This window comes from Lithobates pipiens, unplaced genomic scaffold (assembly GCF_037356315.1).
Source record: "Lithobates pipiens isolate NorthernLeopardFrog02 unplaced genomic scaffold, aLitPip1_a1.2 Scaffold_16, whole genome shotgun sequence".
Classification (NCBI taxonomy): Eukaryota; Metazoa; Chordata; class Amphibia; order Anura; family Ranidae; genus Lithobates; species Lithobates pipiens.
In genome coordinates this window covers 235,580,859-235,598,973 of record NW_027507748.1, presented here as the reverse complement: position 1 = coordinate 235,598,973, position 18,115 = coordinate 235,580,859, and the positions used below count along the sequence as shown (strand labels likewise).

The window sequence follows — 18,115 nt, the reverse complement described above, 5'->3', positions numbered from 1 at the left end:
CATGTGACATCAACCCATGTGACACCGCCCCATTGTCCCTATATAAGTGGCAGCGCAGCGCGTCCTTGGCATTCCGGCCAGAGAGATCGTCGAGTCAACATCTCCTGGAGAAGAAGAAGAAGAAGAACGGGCAGCGGCGACAGAAGAGCTTGTAAAAGAGCTATAAGAAGGCGCGGTGGCCCGGCAGAAGAACCGAAGAGGGGGACAAGACCCCCGAAGTCGGAAGAAGAGGCCGCGGCGACAAAAAAGAATGCCGGGCTCCTCCGCTAGTAAAAGAGCTACAAGAAGATAGCGGAGGAGTCCGGCGAGAAGACCCCCGAAGACAGAAGACCCCCGGAGCTGTGCAATAAAATATTTTAACCCTGTGTTGTGTTTTTTTTGTACTTTTTTTCACAGGTGAATTGTACATTGTACCCCATACTCATTCACATAGGGTGGGGGGCCGGTATCCGGGGCCCCCTTATTAAAGACCCCGACAACCAACGGCCAGGGTTGTCGGGAAGAGGCCCTTGTCCTCATCAACATGGGGACAAGGTGCTTTGGGGTGGGGGGGCCGTGTGGCCCCCGTCTCCCAAGGCACCCCCCATGTTGAGGGCACGCGGCCTGGCACGGCTCAGGAGGGGGGGGCGCCCGCTCGTCCCCACCCCCTTTCCTGGCCAGCCGGGTAGCGTGCTTGGATAAGGGTCTGGTGTGGATCTGGGGGGGGACCCCCACGCCGTATTTTCGGCGTAGGGGGTTCCCCTTGGAATCCATACCAGACCTAAGGGCCTGGAATGCTCTCGGAGGGGGGACCCACGTCAAATTTTTTTCAGAAATTTGGCGTGGAGTTCCCCCTTCAGAGCTCATTCTCTGATTGGCCACGGCAAAAGTCGCCTGGCCTGGGGAAACCTTTCTGGCTGTGAAAGCTTTCATTCAGCTAAATGCGTGAACATTCTCAAACTAGAAACTAGAAAGCCTTTATGCGGTGACTCACCTCCTGCCTCACTGTCTTGCAGCTCCGCTCGGGCTGAGGAACGGAGCTGCCAACGTCACTTCCGGGTTTCGTGAAGCAGCCGAAAGCCGGAAGTGACCTGCCTGTCTAAGAATGACAATGCTCCCGCCCGTAGAATCACAGTGATTTTACGGGCGGAAGCTAGTCGGCGTTCTGCAGTGCGCCGCAAGGCGGGTTTTTAACCCGCAAATGAAGCGCCATGGATGCAATCTTGTGATTGCATCAACGTGGCGCTTCTCATAGTGCACTGTGACCAGCGCCACAGTACACTATGTTAAATTGTTAAATGACATTTTTTTTTTTTTTATGTCTTAAAGGGCCCGTTTTTTTTTTATTATTATTTTTTTAACTTTTTTTTTTCTTTTTCTTTTTTTTTTTTTACTTTTTTTTTTTTTACACCTAGGGGGAGGGGGGGCGGCACCCGGGCGCCCCCTATGGGCGGGCCGCCACTGCTCCAAATAGACAATGGGGAGTCTGTTCTACTCATATTGTCATTACTATCAAAGGCCTTAAGCAGTGAAGTCCTTCTTTGCCTCATTGAAAAACATAGATTTTTACATGCCATGCATGGTCGAAGTTCGAACAAATTTTTTTTTCAACATCAGAAAGTTCGGTTTTTTTGTTATCCGATGATGCCACCATTCATTTTTGAAATTCAGCCGACCAAGCCTTCAATTTCACCTCATGTTGCTACAGACAATAATTGGCGGGGAATCTTCTTTTCTCTCCATAAATTTTCTTTTCTTGCACATGCGCATTTTTTTTCTTATTACATTTTTCGCACGATTCTCCCATCATTGATTAGAAAATCGTTATTTTTTTCAAAAAAATTCCAACATGTCCGATTCCTCAAATTTGATTGCCACATAAAAATCTGCTGCTGCTGCAGCCCACTAATGGTGCGAAATTCGTACGAAAATTCTTAGATGCGATTTTCTAAAGAAAATTCTTTTAAAATTCGAACCATGTATGCATTAATTATTTTTCATTGTTGAACGGCTTGTGCTTTGTCTCTAGAGACCAATATAAACTGTAAATAAATACAGTGTTCAGTGATGTTTCTGTGCTTGGCCACTCTATTTCCTAATGCACCTGTTTGCCTTCTAAAAGTTGACTTCACTTACATTTCATATTTCTGCCATGGAAATAACTGAATGTACAGTTTTGTTAGAAAACAGTTACAGGCTGGAATTATTATTGCCACAGACCTAAGAAATGTTACACTACCTTGAACTTGTCTTTATTACATTTGTAATGGAGTTTTTTTAGGGAGAGATGGAGACACTAGAAGCTGAAAACATGACTGCTGAAAAGCATAGGCTCATTTATGACCAACTAATAAACCAAGACCTTGCCCCCCCAAAAAGACACAGAAGCTGATTAAGCTGGGCAAGGCCACAGCTTTGTTGAACTTTTCAAAAGTACAACTTTCCAAATGTACCAAACAATGCCAGTCATAGTATACCATGAGCACCCATAAATATAAACTCACATAATCTAAGAGGCCTATCCTTACCATCAGTGCCAGACAGGCATTAGACTGACCCCGGAATTTAACTTGCGGGCATAGCTCATAAAGCGACATCAATTGATGGCAAGGTCAAAACCGTCAATAAATCTGTGACAAAACATCCCAACGGGAGGGTGGGCAACTCTCATGACAGCTGAATCTCCTCAGAGCAGTTGGATGTGCCTCAGCATAGCCTTTTTCTGGAATTCAGGCTGCACCCAGAACCTTCAGATCTTGTAGCCAATCCTAAGGGAACTACTTAGCTTGCCTTTTAGGTTCACACCCACGGTGATGCCATGCTTCCAACAGTCAAGGCTCCCTTTTCCTAAAGGCAGTTCAAGGGGCCTTCATGACTGCTGAGAAGCATAGGCTCATTTATCACCAACTAATAAACCAATACCTCCCCCCCCCCAAAAAAAAAAGACACAGAAGCTGATTAAGTTGGAAATAGGGCAAGGCCGCAGCTTTATTAAACTTTGCAAAAGTACAACTTTCCAAATGTACCAAACAATGCCAGTCACAGTATACCATGAACACCCATAAATATCAACTCACATAGTCTAAGAGGCCTGTCCTTACCATCAGTGCCAGACAGGCATTAGACTGACCCAAGAATTTACGAAACAACATGCCAGTCATAGTATACCGTATGCACCCATAAACATAAACTCACATAGTGCAAGAGGCCTGTTCTTACCATTAGTGCCAGATAGGCATTAGACTGACCCCAGAATTTAACTTGAGTGCATAGCCCATAAAGCAACATCAATTGCTGGCAAGGTCAAAACCGCCACATGCAAGTCAGTGATACACTGACGAGTGCCCCACCGCAGCCAGCACCTGCTCGACACCAAATTGTAGGCCGAGGTGAACATATTTAGGCGAATCATTTAAATTAACCCCATCAGGTCTTAATAAATACTGTTATCTCCCTCAAGACCACTGTGGCAGACAACAATGCCAACAACCCCATGGACAAATTTGAAAACCTAGTAATTCACCTTGCAGTGAAACAGCTCCAAACAAGAACTAGAAATAAGAACAAAGTATGTGACAAGCCAAAACCAGAAAAAGGGGGAACAATGTTGGACCAAACAATAGATAGGTAAAACTGGCACAACATGGAGCAATACCATGCCTAATAATGTAATATTACCCCATACATGAATGATAGGAATGAAGGGGCCTTAAAAAAATTGTCTCTGGTAATGCCAGCAGCCAGTGTAGGCCATGAAAACTGCAACAACAAATTCTGCCAACTGCTAAGGAAAATTCTCCCCACAGTATCAAAATTTGACATGGCAAGAGGCCCAATAAACAAAGCAGTCAACGATGAACCAAAGTAATTCGGGGGGGGGGGGGGGAATATAATATATACTATGGGGGGGCAGGGACTGAAGTCACATTTTGGAGTGGATACTCTGAACAGATTTCTGGATTTGTTATACTGATTTATATCTGCGGATCTGATTGTCTTATTTTTTTACTTACCTGTTTTTTGGTTGTTTATGAATTTTTCTTCAGACAATTATGACCTTGTATTTAGTATGTATAGTATAGTGAGTGCATCTGTGTGAGATATAATTGATGATATTATCCTAAGCACCGAGCACACATTATCCACTTTGGATTTTTACTGGGACTATACTGGGACATAGAATAAGATCTGACATTCTCCATACATATTATACATGGAGGTGGTTATATACATATACATACATACATACATATATAGATATATATATACATATAAAGACACACATACATACACACTGACTCTCCTGTAAGCAATGCAGAAAGAAATGTGTCGTTAGGGTTGCCACCTGTCCAGGATTCACCTGGACAGTTCAGATTTTGAATCATGTGTCCAGGTTTCAGTCCACTTGAAACCTGGACACAATATTCAGGCAGTAATGTAGCTCAGAACAGTGCCTGATAGGAGGGTGAGGGGGCACTATGCAAGCCACATTACTATTCTCCATGGAGCACCCAAAGGTGTCCTAGGTCTTTAACAATCCTTTGCAGAATGCTAAAGTGTTCGGGTTTGGCTTGAAGAAAAAGTGGCAACCCTATGTGTTGTATATAGGGGGAATAGATAGTATATAGGTGGGAAGAGGTTAGTACACAGATAGTATGCGGGAGGGGAGTGTACAGATAGTATATAGGTGGGGAGTGGAGTATACAGATAGAATATAGGTGGGGGCATGCCCGGATTGGGACAAATAGGCCCGGCATTTTAGGTTGAGCAGCCCATACCAGGCACAGACTGACAACTCATGGGGCCTCAGGGCAATAGGAGATCCCAGGGCCCCCTGTGTCCCCGCCCACACTCAAGCCGCAGCTACACAAAAAAAAAAATTTTTTTTACTTTCTGCTATAAAACATATGGAAAAAAAATCAAAACTATGTATTCTGCTACATGTTCGGTTTGCATAAAAGTTATAGTGTGTTATATATGGGATATATACTAGAATTTTTACTAGTAACAATGGCGATCAGCAACTGTGATATTGCGGCAGACATTTGGACACTAGCGGACACTTTGTGGGAACCAGTGACACTAATACAGTGATCAGTGCTAAAAATATGTACACTGTCCCTGTACTAATGACACTGGCTGGGAAGAGGTTAAACATCAGAGGCATTCATAGGGTTAAATGTGTGCCTAGCCAATGTTTGTGTGTACTGTGATTGGCGCTTTTACTAAAGGAAGTCATGGATTTTAATCCCTGCTTTACAGGTAAAGAAAATATATTACTTCCCTGCTGACAGGACAGAGCTTTGCCTTGTTTACACAGGCAGGGCTCTGTCCTTTGTAAATTCATTATGATCGACTGCTACACCTGCACTCGGTGATCAACATCTGCTGTGCTTAGTCACAGAACACTGGCGGTGTGCACTCCCTACCCAGAAGTGTCAGATCATGTACTAGGTGCGTGATCTGGAGCAGCAGAGCTGCCTTGCTGCCGTATATCTATGTCTAAAAGGGAGCAAGAGATGGAGAGATGGGAAAGTAGGAAAGAGATGGAGGAAGGGGAGAGAGGGAGGGGGAAAGAGGGGGGTAAGAGAGAGAGGGAGAGAGAGGGTGGGAGAATGAAAGGGAGGAGGGGGTGTAGGTAGAGAGGGTAGTGAAACAGTAGTGAGAGGGGTGTAGGAAGAGAGGGTGTAGTGAGAGAGGGAGGGGAAGGTGAGTGGGGGAGAGGGGTGTAGAAAGGGGGGTAGTGAGATAACACCAGGTTCAGATCCCACAGGGATAACGGTGGACGCACCGGAGGAACTACATGTTGCACCCCTTGAACAAAGGTGCTCACTAGAGAGTGAGACACCAGGGGTCGCTGAAAAAAGACAGCCAAAGCTGATATTTGTCCTTTAATGGTGCTTGATGCCAATTTATGGTCCACTCCTTGCTGAAGAAACAGGAAAGGAGCGCAATACCATCCTTTCTCCTCACACATGGAAATGTACGAGGTACAATGATATATCTTCCGAGAAGAAGAGTTCCGTGCTCTCAACATAGTTGAGATCACCGAGTCCAACAGATCCCGGTTCCTCAATACCTGGCTCTAAATAGCCATGCCGTTAAAGCAAGCGATGATAAAGCAGGATGGAGATCCAAGTGTCAGGAACTTACCAGCGATGGACAGGCACAGCTGCATGCACACAGGCATCGGCGCGTGTTTCCTGCGCGTTCGCGTGCGCGTTTGTTTACGCGTTAGTGTGCACGTTCGTGTGGGCGTTCGTGTGCGCACTCGTTTGCGTGGTCGTGAGTGGTGTGCGTGCGCTACTTGCCGCCACTGAACATTTAAAGGTTCTCCAAGTGCGCTGGTGCGGCGCTGTTTCGTCTCAGCTCCTGTGTACCTGAATACCTGATCCTGAACCTGATTACCTGCTACCGCTACCGACCCGGCTTCGCTTGACTTCTCTGCCTTCTCCAAACCCGACCCGGCCTGCCTGACCTCGCTACCTCTCCTGCCTGTGATTCCGTTGCCGACCTCTGCCAGTTTTACCGACTCCTCTTTTGTCTACTGTTACCACCTGTCTGCTTGCCTACTGACCCGGACCGTCTGACCCTGCTCCAGCCTGCTGCCTGTTCAGTCCTCGGCTTCTGTAGCTGCTACTTGCATTTCTCAGCCTTCTAGAAACCCCAAGTGGCTCAGCCTTCCAGAGGAATCTCTGCTCTGCTATCAGTCCCAGCGGCCCTATCCAGCAGGCACTCCTACCCACTGTGCTCTCGAGACCGCTGTTCCCATTCCAGCGGCTCCTGAACCAGCGTTGTAAGAGAGGTCTCCTCCTACAAGTCGGGCTTCAACACCAGGACCCTAACACCAAGACTGATTCCTTTTTATGAAGGTCAGTCGATCAACCGAGTCGGTGGACTGGCGCACCCTGTGATCAGTTACAAAGCCTCCAGCAGCACTGAAGGTGCATTCCGAAAGAACGCTGGATGCAGGACAGGCCAGTAGCTCAATTACATACTGTGCAAGCTCTGGCCAGTGATCCATCCTCAAGACCCAGTAAGCCAGAGGATTTTCGGTGGGAAAGGTGTCCAAGTCTGACCTTGCTCCTGCACCATGTAAATTAGACGCTGCCGATGGTTGCTGGAACCGATCATACCTTGGGGCTGCAGACTAAAAAATTGTCTGAACACGTCGGTCAGACGGCCACCTTCTCCACCGCTCTTTCTGTGACTGACCGAAGCCTCAGCACCACGTTGTCCAGGACCAGGAGATTGTAACCTCCCAGTCTCTGGAACCGCATTGCACAGACCTTTCTGCAAGGCCTCCCGGAGATGTCTCACACTTGTACCGTGGATCAAGGAGCATGGCCAACCAGTATTGGTCCCACTCCTTGATCTGAAGAATACGAGGATCCTTCGACAGGCTTTGCAGGATCAGGGAGGCCATGCACCGTAGGTTAGCTGAGGCATTCGGTCTGCAGTCCTCTGGGTCACTAAGGACAACATGATCCGCAACCACCTCCTCCCAGCCACGTACAAGTCCACGGGTTTCTTGGGACTTTAAATCATCCCTAAAAGACTGCTGCTGCTGATGCTGAGTGCCAGGCTCCACCTCCATACTGACACAAGCCTCCTCCTCCTCGTCCTCTTCCTGTGTGATAGGTGGGACAGCAGAAACACTGTCTGGATAAAGAGGGCCTTGAGAGACAAGGAAGTCCTCATCTTCCTGCCTCTGTTCTGCCTCAAGTGCCCTGTGCATTATTCCACGCAGCGTATGCTCCAACAGGTGGACAAGAGGTATAGTGTCACTGATGCATGCACTGTCACTGCTCACCATCCTCGTGGCCTCCTCAAATGGTGACAGGACAGTGCATGCATCCCTGATCATGCCCCACTGGCGTGGTGAAAAAAAACCAAGCTCCCCTGACCCTGTCCTGGTGCTGTAGTCGCACAGGTACTCTGGCCCTGGTGCTGTAGTCGCACAGGTACTCTGGCCCTCTGCTGCATATGCAGCCACTGCAGCATGGCCAATGTTGAGTTCCACCTGGTGGGCATGTCACATTTAAGGCAGTTCTTGGGCAGGTTCAACTCCTTTTGGCGCCCAGCCAGCTGTGCACTGGCATTAAATGATCGGCGGAAATGCACACAGACTTTCCTGGCCTGCCTGAGGACCTCCTGTAAGACCGGGTACCTGCCCAAGAACCACTGCACCACCAGGTTAAGGATGTGAGCCACACAGGGCATATGGGTCAGTTGTCCCCGTCGGAGGGTGGAGAGGAGGTTGGTGCCATTGTCGCAAACCACCATTTCTGGTTTAAGCTGGCGTGGCGTCAACCACCTCTCGGCCTGCTCCTGCAGAGCTGCCAAAATATCTGCCCCAGTGTGGCTCCTGTCCCCCAAACAAACCAGCCCAAGCACCACATTGCATCTTTTTCCAAGCGTACTTGTGTAGCCTCTTGAACACCTACGGAGCACATTTTGGAGGCGTGGTGGCGGAACAACATCCAACACTACTGCACCTTGTCCTGCATCCTTCCCAGCTGCCAGAAGAGTGACCCAATGGGCCATGAAAGATAGGCAACGTCCCTGTCCATGCCTGCTGGACCATGTGTCAGCAATAATATGCACCATACCGCTGACTGCAAAGCATGGACATTGCCTTCCACATGCCAGTAGAGAGCCAGAATCACCTTCCGTGAGAAAAAGGGGCATTTGGGGACCTGCCACTGAGGAACCGCACATTGCACAAACTCACGGAAGGGGGCAGAGTCTACCAACTGAAAAGGCAGCAGCTGAAGTGCTAGCAATTTATCCAAGCTAGCATTCAACCTATGGGCATGTGGATGGCTGGGAGTGAACTTCTTTTGACGGTCCAGCAGCTGGGGCAGGGAAATTTGCCTGGTACAATCAGACGTTGGTGTACTGCTAGCAGAGTGCCCGCAAGTACTTGGCTGTGACACACCTAATTCTACACCTTCATTCCTCTAAGTGCAGGTTTCAGAGAGGACTGAAGGTATAGTGGGGTTGGAGAACCCAGCCAATGAGGAGCAAGGAGAGGTCCGCTTTGTTCTTTGGTGTGGGTCTTTAAGGTACGCTTGCCAAAGAGCTGCATGGCAGGTCAACATATGTCTGGTCAAGCATGTGGTGCCCAAGCAGCTGATGTTTTGGCCACGCAGGATACGCTTGAGACATATGTTGCAGATAGCAGCGGTGCGATCTGATGCACTCATCTCAAAAAAGGCCCACGCCAAAGAACTTTTGGAATAACGCGCAGAGGCAGCGCCCTGCACAGGCGGAGCTCTGCAGTGTGATTCAGTCAGTGTGCTGGCCCTAAGCTGGCCCCCAGAGGGCATCCTGCCTCATTGGAGATGTGCCTCCTCCTCTCTCCTGTCAGGCACCCACGTGGAGTCAGTGACCTCATCATCCCCTCCCTCTTCATCACTGGAGCAAACCTGGCAGTATGCTGCAGCTAATGGAAAATGATTGCCAGATTGCTGTCCTTCTTGAGCATCCCCTCTCTCTGCGCTCACGCTACTGCCTTCCTCTAGCTAGGTATCATCATCAGAGCCTTCAAAACGCTGGGCATCCTCCTGGAGCATGTACCCAACACTGTGGTCAAACAGTTCGGGGGACTCCTCAGGAAGACATGGTGGGTCTAGGGAAGGAGTGACTGATGACATTAAAACGAGGGAAGAGGATGAGTTTGCAGCTGCTTTGCTAGTACTCTGAGCCTTGGTGAGAGAGGATGGGGAGGATGATGAGGGCTTGGTCATCCACTCTACCAAGTTTTTGGCATGATGCGACTCAACACGTCCAGCTGCCGAAAATAAGGACCAGTGTGTCCCATGGCCATGTGCTGATGATGATGCACCGCGTCCACGATCAGCACTGTTGTCTCTAGACACAGAACCAGCTTACCCTCTTATTGGCTCGTGACTGTCTGCTTCTCCTTGTTGGCCTTCCAGACATCGTAATGGCCTGCAGGGAGATGGGAAAACCAGCAATTGGGTAGCTTTCGGTGCACACTGAGAAGATGACACAGTACACCAACTGTAATTACTGCCGCTGCCTGAATGTGTTACTGTCAGAAACCATGAAACAGACTGAGACAGAAGTACAATCAAATCACACTTGTTTATTAATAAAAATAAAAGGTAAATAGAAAAAAGCGTAGTCAAGCATAGTCAGAGTCCAGTAGCTAGATCGGGTAGTCAGCCAGTCCAAAGTTCATAAACCAGATTGGGTAATCAGTAAGGCCAGAAGTCAGGGATCCGAGGAGAGCAACTGCAAGCAGGATAAGAAGCCAGGAGGGATGTCAGCAAGCCAGTCTTGAAACAAACAGCAGGAGATGGTTCCTTGTGATGTGACCAACGCGAAGGCAAAGAGTGAGCAGGGAGGCTTTAAATAGGCAGGTCAGACGAGCATCATCGGGAACAGCTGGTAACTGTGGAAAGAGTAGAGAGCTGACAATTAGGCGACAGCTGAGCGGCCTGCCCAGAGGAGGAAGGGCTAAGCCAGCCCTGACAGTTACAGAAATTGAACAACACCAGCAATAAGGGGGTAGCTTCAGGTGTATACTGTGCAGGAGGCACACAACACCAACTTTAACTGCTGCAGATGCCTGTATTACAGAACACCAGCAATAACGGGTAGATTCAGGTGTGTACTTAACCCCCCTGAGCTATAATTGGCCACATCTTGCCTGTAGCCAATTATGGCTCTCCTCGCTGTGGGCGCTGTGATTGGCTAAGCATGCGGGTCACAGTGCATGCTTGGCCAATCATGAGCCAGCAATGCACTGCGATAGCGCAGTGCACTGTGGGCCGTGAGCGCGCCACGAATATGACGCGAACGGCCCACAGAGTTCTGGCTTTGCTGAACGGGCGAACAGCCGGTGTTCAAGTTGAACATGCGACAATCCCTATTGGTGACTCTCAGGGCTCTGTCACTCAGACACACTTGGGGAGATGTACTAACACATGTGCAGTCAAAATCTGGTGTAGCTGTGTATGGTAGCCAATCAGCTTCTAACTTCAGCTTCTTTAATTACATTTTGGCAATAAAACCTGGAAGCTGATTGGTTTCTACGCAGAGCCGCACCAGATTTTTCACTCTCCCATTTTAGTAAATAAAGCTCACTGTTTTAGGGATGGACAGACGTCAGTTTTTTCATAGTGTGATGGGGTGATGGGAGGCGCGTTTCAGCAGTCAGCATTAAAATAATGGTTCGCTATGAACGCAGTTCACACCAGTGCATTACATTTGCCCAGCACTGGAAAAAGTATGACATGCACTACTTTTTTTCCAGCAAAGTGCAACCCAATGCTTTCAAATGCACGCAATGTGCATGAAAGCAATGCACAGCAAGACAAATCAAGTAATAAAAAAACCTAAACACAAACGCAACACTTGTAAAATGCACACCAACGCATTACAAAAAACACAACGTGCGTGTGTTAGGCTGGTCATAGACTGTGCACATGTCGTTCCTGCAACCACAGGATGCAGGAAAGAAATTAGCACAATTCCCCCATAAACACAGACCATGTTGACAGGGGAATCCCTCCTGCTGGACCCCTGTTTGCTCCCAGTGGGGGCGCAGGGAAAGCCCTGCCGGGAAAAAAGACAGTGGTTATCGCTAGCGGCTATAGCAGATACTTGTGATAATCAGAAGCAAATCCGTCAGGCTGGTTTACCCAAAGTTGATCGATCGGTCAGCTTGGTACATTTAGCCTGCCCATTAATAGGAACCTGCCAAGATTTAAACCATGTATGTCTAGCTCTAATGGGTGCCTTGTGGTGTGAATAGGGTCCTAACGCTGCATTCATATGGGCGATTAGCGCACCCAACGATACAAATCATCAAGGGTGAGCCTGTACAATGCAATGACAGGCTGACAGTGGCTGCAGCTATTTGTGACTATTCACGCTACCAGCAATTGCCCACAGTGATCCTGGGTAGATGCACACACAGCAGCCAACAACCATCACTACAGGCGATCCCCAGCTGTGCAATTAGTCATGAATAGCTGCGGATGCTCAGCCCATACAAATTAATGACAGACTGACAGCGGACACAGCTATTGGTGATTGTTCACACAGAGAATAGCTGCAGCCACTGTCAATCTGTCATTGTTTTGTATGGACCGAGCAGCTGCAGCTATTCACATACACCTATCATTCCTGCCACAGGAATCTGCATATTGTTGCTGATATAAATTGCAGAGCATGCTCATCTCCATCTGAAAGATGCCTCCAGCCCTTGTTTTCACTTTTCCTCATCTTTTGTCATATCTCATAACTATGTAACAAGTACTGATATCACTGGCAAACAATCTAAACAAAAATTGCTAAGAATATTCCCCACCGATCCCAGCGCACACAGAAACAAAAGATGATATAATTTGCAAGCTGCTATCATACAAAAGATAAATCATAAAAATTATATAGTATATAGCCCTCGTGAATCTATTGTCCAATATATACCATATTGACAGCGCTAAAACAACAAAACAATCATTCTTAAGAGGGTAGAAGCCCCATGGTTTACAACAAAAACCACAGTAATGTCCTTAAAAAGTCCCACACATCTGAGGATGGGATTTTAGTTGAAACACCAAAATGATGGAAAACAGAAAGAAAAGTCCATCTCCAAGAAAAGACCACCAGTGCAGAAAGAGCTTGTTAGCCGGTGACACCCCTTATGGTAAAGCACTCACCAGAACCCAATGGGTTAACAGGCACCTCTTTATAAATAGTCTTTCACTGGTATTCCTCTGTACCCAATTCCTGTGTCCTCATAGATTTTTCGGATTTAATACTTCACTCCCAGCAGCAAGTTCACATATAGAAAACAGCAAAAAGAGGTTCCATAGTGCAAACTGCTTTATTCTTTAAAAAATTTGTGCGCATATACACCATACGTACATAATCAATAAAAATTCATTCACAGAGATGTAACCACTAGAACAACCGGATTTGTCTCACCGCGGCTCCGGGCGTCTTAGATCGAATGCAGGCTCGGCTTCCACGGCGGGTCCCGGGACCCGCCGTGGAAGCCGAGCCTGCATTCGATCTAAGACGCCCGGAGCCGCGGTGAGACAAATCCGGTTGTTCTAGTGGTTACATCTCTGTGAATGAATTTTTATTGATTATGTACGTATGGTGTATATGCGCACAAATTTTTTAAAGAATAAAGCAGTTTGCACTATGGAACCTCTTTTTGCTGTTTTCTATATGTGAACTTGCTGCTGGGAGTGAAGTATTAAATCCGAAAAATCTATGAGGACACAGGAATTGGGTACAGAGGAATACCAGTGAAAGACTATTTATAAAGAGGTGCCTGTTAACCCATTGGGTTCTGGTGAGTGCTTTACCATAAGGGGTGTCACCGGCTAACAAGCTCTTTCTGCACTGGTGGTCTTTTCTTGGAGATGGACTTTTCTTTCTGTTTTCCATCATTTTGGTGTTTCAACTAAAATCCCATCCTCAGATGTGTGGGACTTTTTAAGGACATTACTGTGGTTTTTGTTGTAAACCATGGGGCTTCTACCCTCTTAAGAATGATTGTTTTGTTGTTTTAGCACATATCTCATAACTGCTGATCTTCTGCAGCAAATCCAGTACGAGTTCCCGCATTGCATACAACTTGAAGGCAGTTCTCCCTTCCCTAGACATTACCTTTTCACAGACACATGTCTTATACAGTGACGGCTGGTGCTCAAAATTTTTGGGGGGGCATCATGGATCGTACGTGAGAGGGGAGGGGCCTGACAGCGGCACTTACGCGAGTGGATGGAGGAGGTCCCGCCGAATCAGCTGGAGCTGAGAGCAGTGAGAGAGCGCGGCGCTCCGTAATGAAGCCGTATCTCACCCCGCTGCCCACGCTTGCCTGCCCGCACGAGCCTGAGAACACTGCTAGCGAGACACGGAGACGTGCACTGTCGGTGGATGGTGCAGAGGATCCTGCTGGAGCGTGTGGAACCCCGGATCTCCCCCCCCCCCCCTCCTGCCCTTCTGCTTCTGCGATCTCCCTGTGAACTGAGGAGCTTGAAAGAAAGAAAGAGCTATGGACAGGTCAGATCAAAAGTATTTCTTTCATCCTGAGTGGTATATCATGGCCTGTTAAGGTCGGAGATGCTTAGTAATAGTGTAACAGGAGTGTAACAGAAGTGCAATCATTATTAGGAAGTCCCTGGAGCTTTGGACCCTGGAGTTTGGAATGAGTGCTTAAAATGTATGACCACATGAGAAACTTGCCAGAGGTGACTGATGGATTGGAAAACTAATCAGAGCTCCTATTAGGCACTCTCCTGAAACATATGCTGAAAAGCCCTGAAAAGACCTGCTATGAACTATTTTACATTATGAACTGTGTCCTATCCTTTTTTTTTCGCATTGCCTTGAAACAAATGAAACAAATGATATAAGCCCAGTTAAAGTGTCACTGTTGCAATTAAGGGCGGGTGCATCCCAGACTGAATACTCAAGACAGGATGAGACATTGATGTTGATGATGAGGATGGTGAAACAATCGTAACGTTTGAAAATATGGCTTGCATCTGTTTTGTCTTGTAGAAATTACGATCAATTGTATAACATATAGTACCGAGTAAGTCTTTGAACAAGACACCTGGATATCTGGTTTGGTGGCCTTTTAAATAGTATACCAGCCGTGGGATACATCAACGTGATCTAAATTTTGATTTAATCCTGATTTAAATTGCAAAGGCATGGACATAAAGGGATGAGTACTGGGTCGCAGAGAAGAGCAGGCGGTATGGTGCACTGAGATTTGAGCTCATTATCAGCTGATTACTAGCGAATACATCCCTGAGGAAAGGACCCAGACATTTATAGATATTCATATACGTTCCCGGTGGGATAATAAGATAGGAGTGTTGACTCCGGTATACCTTCCCCCCCCCCCTCCTATTTCTTAAAAGCAATTAAATAAGGGGGAATCCTGGGAAGGGGAAAGACAAAGAGGGACAATATGAGGGGAAGAAAGCAAAAAGCAAATGACCCTAAAGCCCCAAAAGAGAGCTTAAATACAAGCACGATCCAGAAGTACCTCAAGGAAACAAGTCAAAAAAGCCCCGGCTTAGAAAAAAAACAACAGGGTGTATGAGAGAGGAAGAAAGAGGCAGGAAAACCAGCCGGGGTATAGGGAGATACCTCCGGGGAGGAGACGGACTCAGATTTGGAGGGTAAAAGAAGGGAGCAGAGGCATAACTCTCAAATACCAACAAAAGGCGAAATGCAGGAAATGTTTATGAAATTAGAAAATACAATCAAGGCTGAGATTTCAACTGTAAGGGCGGATATGGGACACCTGTTAAGGAGGATAGAAGAAGCAGAGGAACTAACGAGAAAACAGGCCCAGGAAATACTTGAGATTAAAAACGCAAGCAAGAAAAATGCAAGAGGTTCACAGGGATATTTTATCTAAGCTGGAGGAACAGGAGAACCAAAGCCGACGCCAAAACTTGAGGATTAGAGCCTTGTCAGAACAGCAAGGAGAAGAAGATTTAGGAGCAAAAATGGGGAAGATATTTAACCCTATACTAGGAAGAGAGGAAGGTGAAGAGTTAGATAGATCGGGTGCATAGAGTGAGGAAACCCCCAGGATTAAGGGAAGAGGTACCGAGAGATGTGATTATAAAATGTCACCTTTATGAGGATAAAGCCAAGATTTTGAGTAAACTTAAAGGGCTGACTCCAGCTCAATATGACGGGACAACGTTGCAAGTCTTTACAGACTTGTCTTCGGGGACTTTGGCGCGGAGTAGACAACTAAAACCTTTATTGGAACAAATGAGACAAGCAAACATAAGATACAGCTGGGGGTTCCCGGCAGCCCTCTTGGTTCAGAGAGAGGGAAGAACTAATAAATTGGGAATACCAACCCCCAAGATCCCTCAAGATCCACGTTAAATTTAACAACAATGGATGTTGGACGATGGGGGGAGAGGATGATGATAGTTTTTGCTTTGGTTTTCTAAGTCTCTTGTTTGTATTTTTGCAGATGGGGGTGGGGGGGGGGGGGGGTAGGTAGGAGAAGATATTCCTTGCAGGGGGGGGGAAGAAAGAAAAAAAAAAAGAAAAAAAAGGGGGTCCAAATGATGGCAGGATCAAAGGGTGTAGACCAAGCATGCCACCGGGTAGTTTTGGATGACAGAGGTAAAACTTATGTCATATAATGTAAAGGGTCTAAATTCTCCCGACAAGAGGTATAAACTTTTAAACGAACTGCAGCAATATAGAGTAGAAGTGGTGTTTCTGCAGGAGACCCATTTAACTCATGATACGAATATTAAGCTATATGCAGACAGCTTCCCAAATTGGTTTTATGGGGACTCCCCAATAATGAGGGCCAAAGGAAGTGGCAATAGGGTTTGAGAAACGTACAAGGTTCACTTTGCTCGATAGGCTGACCGACCCTGAGGGCCGATATTTGTTCCTGAAGGGAGAATTAGGGGATAGGATTTTTACTCTGGCAAACGTATATTGTCCAAATAAAAACCCCATAGGATACTTGAAACAAACCCTGAGGAGATTAGCAAATTTTAAATCAGGTGATGTAATTTTGGTGGGTGATTTAAATTTTTGTATGGATTCATCTCTGGATAGTACGTCCCGGGCAAAGGGGACAAATAAGAAGATTCTGAAAATAGTTAAACTCCGACTGAGACAACATCAAATGATGGATGTCTGGAGGATACAACATGAAAAAACAAAAGATTATACTTTCTTCTCTCCACTGCACGGGACGCACTCCAGGTTAGATTATATAATGGTGGATCATAGACTGCTAGAGGTTGTGTTGGAAACAAAGATAGGAATAGTATCTCTGTCAGATCATTCCCTGGTGACAATGAAGATGAGGATACCTGGAATACATAGACAACCGTTCACATGGAGATTAAATGAGAACCTTTTACAGGATGAGAAAATCGCAGAGATAATACGGAAAGAAATAGAATTCTATTTCTTGGTGAATGATACAGGGGAAACTACGGGCTCCTCCCTCTGGGAGGGACACAAAGCATATGTTAGGGGTATCCTCATCTCCATAGGTGCAAGAATAAAAAAAGAAAGAATAGAGAAAAAGGGAGAAACTGACAAGAGGTTCACAAACTGGAGCAGGATCATAAAAAACAAAAGGGCCAACAGCAGGAACGCTTTCACCTATTGATCAACAAGAGAGAGGAACTTAAAGATATGTGGGATCAGGAAGCAAGGAGGGTATTGGAGGGGAGAGTCAGAGAGAGATACTACGGGGAAAACAAAACAGGTAAATATCTAGCGAGACAGTTGAAAGGGAAGAAAGAGACTAATTTCATTGATAAAATCCAGGATAAGAATGGGAAAATGGTTCATACAACTAAAGCCGCGTACACACGGGCGGACTGTATGGCCTACTTAGTCCGTCGAAACACATTTCAGCGGACAGTCCGCTCGTGTGTGGGCTTCAGCGGACTTTTCCAGCGTGCAGTCTGGCGTACTAAGTATTTCGGATTTTTCAAAATACTGTCCGTCATACTTTGGTTTCAGCGGACAATCCGCTCGTCAGTAGGCTAGTTCGACGGACTAAGAATGGCGCATGCTCAGAATGGATTTACACGGCGAAAGGTTGCATTGCTGTGTATTCGACTTCCTATTTCTAGTCCCGTCGTACGTGCTGTACACGTCATCGCGCAAGCTTTCGACGGACTGTTTGTGCATCCGTGTGTGGTCAAGTCCGTTCATTCGAAAGTAGGACGGACCGTTCCGTCGGATTGTATGACGGACTAAGTAGGCCATACAATCCGCCCATGTGTACGCGGCTTAAGGAAATCTCGGAGGTATTCAAGCAATACTACGAAGCCCTGTATAGTGTAGGCCGGAAAGGGGTACAAGGTAAAAGGGGAAAAGGAAAAAATTAAAGAATTTTTGTACAAAGCAAAATTACTGTACCTACAAGAGAGCAACAGATATAATATAGATAGACCTATTACAGAAGAGGAAATCTACAATGCATTAAAAGATACGGCATCTGGCAAAATCCCGGGATCAGATGGGTATACGACTTTCTATCTTAAAAAATATAAGGAGATCTTAGTCCCTAAGCTTTGTAAATACATGAATGGATTAGGTACTGTGACAGTGGGGTCCC

The 18,115-nt window shown here is 46.6% G+C and overlaps 1 protein-coding gene across 8 annotated transcripts in view; it reads left to right on the top strand.

The window, feature by feature from the left end:
- LOC143982457 (zona pellucida sperm-binding protein 3 receptor-like) overlaps positions 1-18,115 on the top strand; it is a 633,312-nt gene that overhangs the window by 297,475 nt on the left and 317,722 nt on the right. The gene's annotated exons all lie outside the window — the stretch shown is intronic.